This window comes from Bison bison, unplaced genomic scaffold, assembly GCF_000754665.1.
Source record: "Bison bison bison isolate TAMUID 2011002044 unplaced genomic scaffold, Bison_UMD1.0 scf7180017864146, whole genome shotgun sequence".
In the NCBI taxonomy this organism is placed as follows: Eukaryota; Metazoa; Chordata; class Mammalia; order Artiodactyla; family Bovidae; genus Bison; species Bison bison.
This window is the reverse complement of record NW_011494718.1, coordinates 2,986,448-2,994,629: the sequence shown is the minus strand read 5'-3', so window position 1 is coordinate 2,994,629 and position 8,182 is coordinate 2,986,448. Positions and strand designations below refer to the sequence as shown.

At 46.0% G+C, this 8,182-nt stretch overlaps 1 protein-coding gene across 1 annotated transcript in view; it reads right to left on the bottom strand.

Moving 5' to 3' along the window:
- RNF175 (ring finger protein 175) overlaps nucleotides 1–8,182 on the bottom strand; it is a 65,938-nt gene that overhangs the window by 57,479 nt on the left and 277 nt on the right. The gene's annotated exons all lie outside the window — the stretch shown is intronic.

Here is an 8,182-nt window from a genome sequence, read left to right as displayed (position 1 = left end):
GTGAGTCTGAGTGAACTCCTGGAGTTTGTGATGGACAGGGAGGCCTGGCGTGCTGCGATTCATGGGGTCGCAAAGAGTCAGACACGACTGAGCGACTGAACTGAACTGAACTGAAGGCTAATCTTTGGAAAGACATCATTGTATAACTTTCATGGAGAATACAGACAGCTTAACCTCTAGTCCAGTAGCATCAAAAGCTAAAATCCCCAATGATGGCAAAGAAGAAAAGGCCTTGTGTAATAAAGCTTTTATTACACAAATCAGACATTAAACAGGTTTTCTTTTTTCCCTCCTTTGTTTTCTTGAAATCAGCTCAGTTCAGTTCAGTTGCTCAGTTCAGTTCAGTTCAGTTGCTCAGTCATGTCTGACTCTTTGCGACCCCACGGACCACAGCACGCCAGGCCTCCCTGTCCATCACCAACTCCCAGAGTCCACCCAAACTCATGTCCATTGAGTTGGTGATGCCATCCAACCATCTCATCCTCTGTTGTCCCCTTCTCCTCCTGCCCTTGATCTTTCCCAGCATCAGGGTCTTTTCCAATGAGTTAGCTCTTCGTATCAAATGGCCAAAGTATTGGAGTCTCAGCTTCAACATCAGTCCTTCCAATGAATACCCAGGTCTGATCTCCTTCAGAATGGACTGGTTGGATCTCCTTGCAGTCCAAGGGACTCTCAAGAGTCTTCTCCAACACCACAGTTCAAAATCATCAATTCTTCTGTGCTCAGCTTTCTTTATAGTCCAACTCTCACATCCATACATGACTACTGGAAAAACCATAGTTGCTCCATTGTGTGCAACTCTTTGCGACCCCATGGTCTGCAGCACGTCAGGCTTCCCTGTCCATCACCAACTCCCGGAGCTTACTCAAATTCATGTGCATAGTGTCTTGAGATGGCAGAAGCAATTCCTGTGTGTGTGTATGTGTGTGTGTGTGAAGCAATTCTGACAGATGGAAAGAAACAACACTATCCATAGTTCAGGCTAGGAGTCCTCTGACTCAGTTTCCATAAGACATGTGTGCCTTGGTCAGAGACTGGAGTGGTTCCTTATAAGGGGGATGAAAGCTCCGGGAGACACAGCTTAGCTGAGGTTTAGGCAGGTTTAGGACTTGCTGGGTGATGGTGGAGAGGAGGTGGTTGGGGCAGCAACTGCTGCCTGCAGCTTCCCTGGGGCTCTCTGCCACTGGCTGATCCTACCAGGCAGTCCCTGATATCCAAATGAAGGTTGTGGCACTTGGGTTCAAGGCAGCCTTCCAGTGGCAGCCCTCAGGGAAAAGCAGGGCCAAGTCCCCTCCTTAGTGGGATATGGCCAACTTAACTGGCTTCTGCTTTGGGAATGAGCCTTGTAGCCACACAGACCCATCCAGTACCAAACACTGAGCTGACTGGAGCTCTGGGTAACCCAGGCGCATCACCAACCTGTGCTTGTCTCCATTTCCTTCTCAGAGGCTGGAGACTGACGTAAAAACTGCTCTTATCTACTTCACTGCAATATTGTGAATATAAATAAGACATTAGATGAGAGTTTTCTAAGAAGGTGCTTCAGCCAAGGGCCAGTCATCTTAGTAAAAGTTGCAACCAAGACCTCATGGGTCCCCTTTTTGCTGTTCAAGATCTTTGGCTTCACAGTGCTTTTTGTTCAAATTAGCTTAAAACAGGGAATTGGGTTTTTAGTTGAGAAGATACACTTCCTTTGACTTTTACAAGTAATGTAGCTTTGGGTATAAATGTGTAACTACCCACCAGATTCCAAGTCTTGTTTTTTTTTGTTGTTGTTGAAGTATAGTTGATTTACCATATTATATTAGTTTCAGGTATACAGTATAATGATTCAGTATTTTACAGATGATCCTCCATAAAAGTTATTACAAGATAATAGCTGTAATTCCCTGTGCTATTCAACATGTCCTTCATGCTTATCTATTTTATACATGGCAGTTTCTCTCTCTTAATCCACACCCCTAATTTGCCCCTCCCTACAACCACCAGTATGTTTCCTGTATCTGTGAGTCTGTTTCTGAAGTCATTTTAAATGAAGTATGATAAATTGTTCTACTGAAAACGAGGAAAGCTTAGGGAGTGGAAATTGCAGCTGAAACGATTTCTGCTAAATACAATTACAAACTTCCTTAGATCAAGTGGTATTGAAACAATATTCTTTTTCTTAGAGAAAAAGCAAACTACGATGGTGGTACAATTAGAGACATCTCTTTTCTAGTAATGGTTTCCTATAGTACAATTTTTTTTTTCCTAGGTGGAATCTGTTTTTTGAAAGATTTTTTTTTGTGGTATGTTATTATGTAAGCTCATCCAGGGGCTTCACAGGACTTATTTTGGAAACTGAAATGACACTAAAATTCATCTGAAGGATAAGCATAAGGCTATCCAGGAAAATTCAGAAGACTAGGGGTGCGGTCTGTCAGCCACTGAAACCCACAGTATAGCCACAGAAATTACCTGACAGCCTACGGGCCCAGGAACAGGAAGACAGTGAGTGAGCAGAAGAACCCAGGAGCAGACCTAGCTACAGATGATGAGCGAGCTACTTCAGAGCAGTGAGAAAGAAACAGATCGTTCAATAAATGGTGCTGAGACATGGAACTCTACTCAGGGTTATGTGCCAGCCTGGATGGGAGGGGTTTGGGGGGAGAGTGATATACATATGTATGGCTGAACTCCTTTGCTGTTCACCTAAAATTATCACACCATTGTTAATTGGCTATACCCCAATACAAAATAAATGAAAAAAAAAAAAAAATGGTGCTGAGACCATTAGCTAGTCATTTGAGAAAACTAAAGCTGGATCCATACCCGGCTTCAAAATAGATTCCAAAAGGATCAAATATTTAAATGTGAAAAGGAAAACCTGAAAAGTGCTAGAAGAAATACAGTTAAGCATTTTAATAATACCTCAGTGAAGAAGGCATTTCTAAGTATGACATGGAACTCAGAAACCGTAAAGTAAAAAAATCGATGAATTTTGAGGACCAAAAATAGATTAAAATCACCTGTATTTGAAAGATAAACTAACATATGTGAAGGCAAGAAGTGACTAAACTGAATAGAAAAAGAGCTTTTACAGTTTAATCCAAAAGAGATAAAGCATTTGTAAAGGGCAAAGCACATGAACAAGAAATTCATAAAAGAGGAAATACAAATGGCTCATTTATGCAAAGATGGTGTAACTCACTAGTGATAACTCTGGAAAAGCCCTCCTGAAAGCAGACGTTCTATGCTGAAGACCCTCGGGAGGGCTGACGGGTGGAGGAAGCCTAGCACGTCTAGAAATGTGGCTGCAGCCGTGTTGAAAATAGAAGGCTCAGTCAGTGTGAGACTTTGTGTCATTCTCCACCCCACCCCAGCCTGGGGGGATTCAATGGGGCTCAGAGACCCAGGCTCTGGCAGGGAAGGGGGAAGCATTTAAAGTCCTCGTCTGGAGGGGAGATTCCAGCCTGGTCTTCCATCAGGCCCCACGGGCACTTCCCTGCTCTAGAAGCCTCCCCCTACCCCCATGCATCTCAAATTTGGAAACACAGAGGCTTTTTTTTCCCTCTTTTCTAACTCAAGAAAATATTTTGAGGGAATTCCCTGGTGGCCCAGTGGTTAGGACGCTGTGCTTTCAGTTTGGAGGGTGCCGGTTCAATCCCTGGTTGGGGAACTAAGATCCGGAAAAAAAAGAGGGCCAAAAAAAGCAGAAATATTTTGAAAGCTTGAGTAAAAATTGACTGAAGATGGCTGGTATAGGGCTGATGCTCTCAGGTGGACTGGGGAAGAAGGGGAGAAATAAACAATAGCCTGAGCCCTGGAAAATCCAAGATAGAGTTTTTAATTTGCACCCCCAGCTCCACCCCAGGCCATCCAAAGCTGGTGTCTCAGTGGACCAGGCCCCCGTCATAACCACACTGCCTCTCTCCCTCCATCCAGTGGGTAGTTTGGAAGCAGCTATGAACTGCCTGGAAATCCTTAGCGTGAGAAGTGAGGAGGTGAGCTGTGCAGTGGGTTGCTTCCTATCAAGAGTCCTTGAGGCATCTGATGGGACCAGTCCTGGCATTGGTTTCTGTTCTGCAGGGGGATGAACCTGTCCCTCCCTACCCAACCCACAAAGATATGGCCTATTTCTGACCTCTGGTTCCTACGACTGTGATCTCATTTGGAAAAAGAAAGAATCTTTACAGATGTGAATAAATTAAGGATTTGGGGATAGGATCATCCAGGATTTAGGATGGGCCCTGAACCCTGGAGTCGATATAAGAGAAAGTCGAAGGGAGATCTGACACCTGGAGAGACACAGGCATGGAGAAGGAAGCCATGTTGAGACAGAGGCAGTGACTGGAGAGAAGCAGCTACAAGCCCAAGACACCTGGATTCCCTTGAAGTTGCGAGAGGCAAGGAAGGTTCACCCTAGAGTCTCTGAAGGAACCATCACCCTGCCTACACACAGGTTTTAGACTTCCGGCCCCCAGAACTGTGGAAGAGTAAGGTTCTATTTTTCTTTTTTTTGGTAAAGACTGATTGCTTTATTTTTGGCTGTGCTTGGTGTTTACTGCTGAGCGTGCACCTCCCCTGGTCGTGGTGAGCTGGGGCTGCTCTTCGCTGCTGCGCACGGGTGTCTCATCACACTGGCTTCTCGGAGCACAGGCTCTAGGCATCCTGGTTTCAGCAGTTGTGGTGAGAAGGCTGAGTTGTTCCTTGGCATGCAGGATCTTCCCAGACCAGGGATGGAACCCGTGTCCCCTGCAATGGCAGGTGGATTCTTATCCACTAGACTGCCAGGGAAGGCCTATTTTTTTTCTATTTCTATTTTTTCCCTTTCTATCAATATTTTTAAAAATTTTCTCTATTTAAAAAATTACTTTTTATTGGACTATAGTTGATTTACAATGTTGTGCTTCAGGTGTACATATTCTTTTTTAGATTCTTTTTTTAAGATTCATTCTTTTTTAGATTCCTTTATCATATAGGTTATCCCAGAATGTGGGCTTTCCTGGTGGCTCAGATGGTAAAGAATCTGCCTGCAATGCAGGAGACCTGGGTTTGATCCCTAGGCTGGGAAGATCTCTTGGAGAAGAGAACAGCAACCCACTCCAGTATTCTTGCCTGGAGAATCTCATGGAAAGAGGAGCCTAGAGGGCTAAAATCCATGGGGTTGCAAAGAATCAGACACGACTGAGTGACTAACATTTCATTTTCTTTTTTTTTTTTCAGAATGTGGAGTTCCCTATGCTATACAGTAGGTCCTTATTAGTTATTGATTTTGTATATAGTGCTGTGTATATGTCAATCCCAATCTCCCAATTTATCCCTTCAGTAAACTCCTCTTGTTACGGCAGCTCCAGGAAATGGATACCTGCACATCCAGCCCCGGCAGGTAGCCACTACACTCAGGTGAGCAAACCGCCGTGCGGGCGGGGAGGGCATGCCTCCTGTAAGCTCTGGGTCAGGGAGGTGGCACAGGTCCTGGTGGGCCTGCAGACAGGCCTGTGAGAGCAGCTTGGCTTATAATCTTTAGACACAAGGCATGTGGGCCTTTATCTGTACTCTTGCTCTAGGCCTGCCACCTGGCTGGGGATGCTGGCTGCCAGGCAGCATGTGGAAGAGGACGTCTCTGCGATACCGTCCAGGCCAAGGGAAAAGACTTACAGATGTGGACTGGCATCATCCTTCCTATGAAAAGGCCTGGCTAGGTCCTCCTCCAGTGCAGCCTACCCTTCCACAAGCTCTCCCTGCTTAAAGAGCTTCCAAACAGTGTTTTACCATCTCCCCTTTAACACAGGCAGACAGCCAAAGATGACCAAGCGCTGGAGACAGAAGAGGGCTCTGCACCCACGAGGACAAGGACCCCAGGCTTTAGAAATGGAAACAGACAAAGATCTTAGAAATAAAAAATTTGAGAACTGAAAATAAAAAATCTAATAGAAATGTTGAAGATAAATAATGAAACTCCCTCAGAAAGAATAAAAAAATTAAAATAAAAAAAAACCCAAAGGAGGTGGAAAAGAAGAAAGAAAATATAAGAAAATTAGAGAATCTGTTCAGGAAATCTCATATCCAAAAAGAGGATTTCCAGAATAAGAGAGCAGAGATGGCTAAAGTCAAGAAATGTAAAAGAAATTATACAGGAAAATTCCCATGGCTTGAAAGACACCTGTTTCGAAGGAAAGGACTCACCAGTTGCCCAGTAGAGCTGATGAAAAATGAGCCACATCAAATTACCTCAGTAGGAAGTCTGAACATTGTGGTTCAAAAGGAAGGGCCTATACAGAGAGAAGACATGGGTCAAATGCAAAGGATCCAAACTCAGGAGTTACAAGAGAGATCCTCTGACAGGCTCCAGCATGTTGAGAAGAGTCTGGCAAGTGAGTTTGGGGATGAGTCCAAGTCTGGCGGTGAGTTTGGTGACGAATGGGTGAATGGTGCACAGAAAATGAAGGAACCAGAACTGAAGGGAGTGCAGAGTAGTTCAGGGTGTACATGTAGTGACCGGCTGGGAGCGACGAGCATTTGGTTAGAGTCCCTGACATAGGCAGTGAGTGAAGACTTAGCCAACGTGTGATGTCACTAACGTGAGAGGCTGGAAGAAGGCAAGTCACGGGCATGGGGTGGGTGGACAGGTTGGTGGGAGAGTGTAGTTCTTTCTTATCCTCCGTAGCAGGGAATCGATCCAATAGCACTAGTGACTAAAAATCAAGAAGTGTTGTATGACTGCATGGTTGAAAATATGGAGCACAGACCAGAAAAAATGACTGAAAAAGTTGAAAATCATTGCCTCTGGGGAGTGGAAATCAGACGTGGGGAAGGGTGAGTGGAGTGGAGCTGCTGTTTTTGTGTTTTAAGTCTACAGAATGGTACAGAATTATTTGACTCTTTAAATTTTGGATGTTCAAAACATTGATAATAATAATAATAATAAAGCCTACTGACCATATTATCCTCCCCCTGGCCACCATTGTTAATGTCCCTCCTGAAGTCCCATGTCCCTTTTCAGCCTCACCTCCCTCCATTGCCTCAGCACACTCTCTGCTCCAACCAAGCAGAACTTTCTGTCCCTCAGTGCTTTTCCTGCACCCCCAGCCTCCCTTCTGGGCTGCCGGGGGCCCACCTCCTCCAGGGAGCCCTGCAGGATAGGCCCCTCCATTGGCGGAAGTGGAGACACTGGACATCTTGAGGGACATGCAGTTTCCTTAGAGCCTCTTCATTTTGGAAATGAACTCCCAAATGTATGCCTAGCTCTTTCCCTTATCTTTCCCCCTTCTTTAAGACAAGCCTTCTGAATTTCTACCAGGGTCACAGTGAGCGTTGCTCCCTCGCCCCTTTCCCATGCTCACCACTCCCCAACAATTTTCTTCACCTCCAACAAGTTGGTACTGCTGTTCCCTCCACCCAGAATTCCTAGCCTCCCCAGTCATCACAAGGTCAGCTCTCACCCACTCTCCAAGGCCAAGCTTAATGCCATGCCCCTCACTAGCCTTGCCCATCCCCGCTGCCAATTGCAATCCCTTGCTTCTTAGAAATCTTACAAAGCTTCACTTGAACCTGTTTTGGGGACAGTAATTTCTCCCTACTCTCAATGAGTTCTTTTTGTCCTCCTTTTTCTGCTCTTCCAGAATGTGAACTCCCAGAGGAAAGGCCCGCCTCTAATTGCACGGTTACTCCCTCCCCTACCCCAGTCCCCAGTACTTGGTCATGGCCTAAGAACTGTCAGATGAATGAAAAATAAATAAATGGATAGGGTTTTAAACCACCACCAGGAGGAGGAAGAACGTGACAGTCCAGTGATTCTCAGAGCTCAAGCAGCAGCACCCCCTGGGAACTGGTTAGATTGCAAATGATCAGGGTCTACCCCAGAAGTGAGTCTTGGAGACCCTGGGGATAGAAATCTACATCTGTGGGTAGAGCCCTCCAGGTGGCTCTGCCCCAGCCTCCTGAGTGAGAACCACGGAGTCAGCTTGATGTACCCCCAGCATCCCTCAGCCGTCTGCCTCAAGGCCCCGGCCTTCACCGGGCCCTGGGGGTTTCTGCCAGGGAGCGGGGAGCGGGTGGGCAGCTAGTGTGCAGGGCGGGGAGAGGACAGGGCCAAGCAGGGTAAGGTTCATCCCGGAAAATACAGAGTGGGTGGGGGGAAGGAAAGGAAGGAACCGGGGAGGACGAGAGAGGGGGAAAGGAGGGGAAAGAGAAGGGGAAG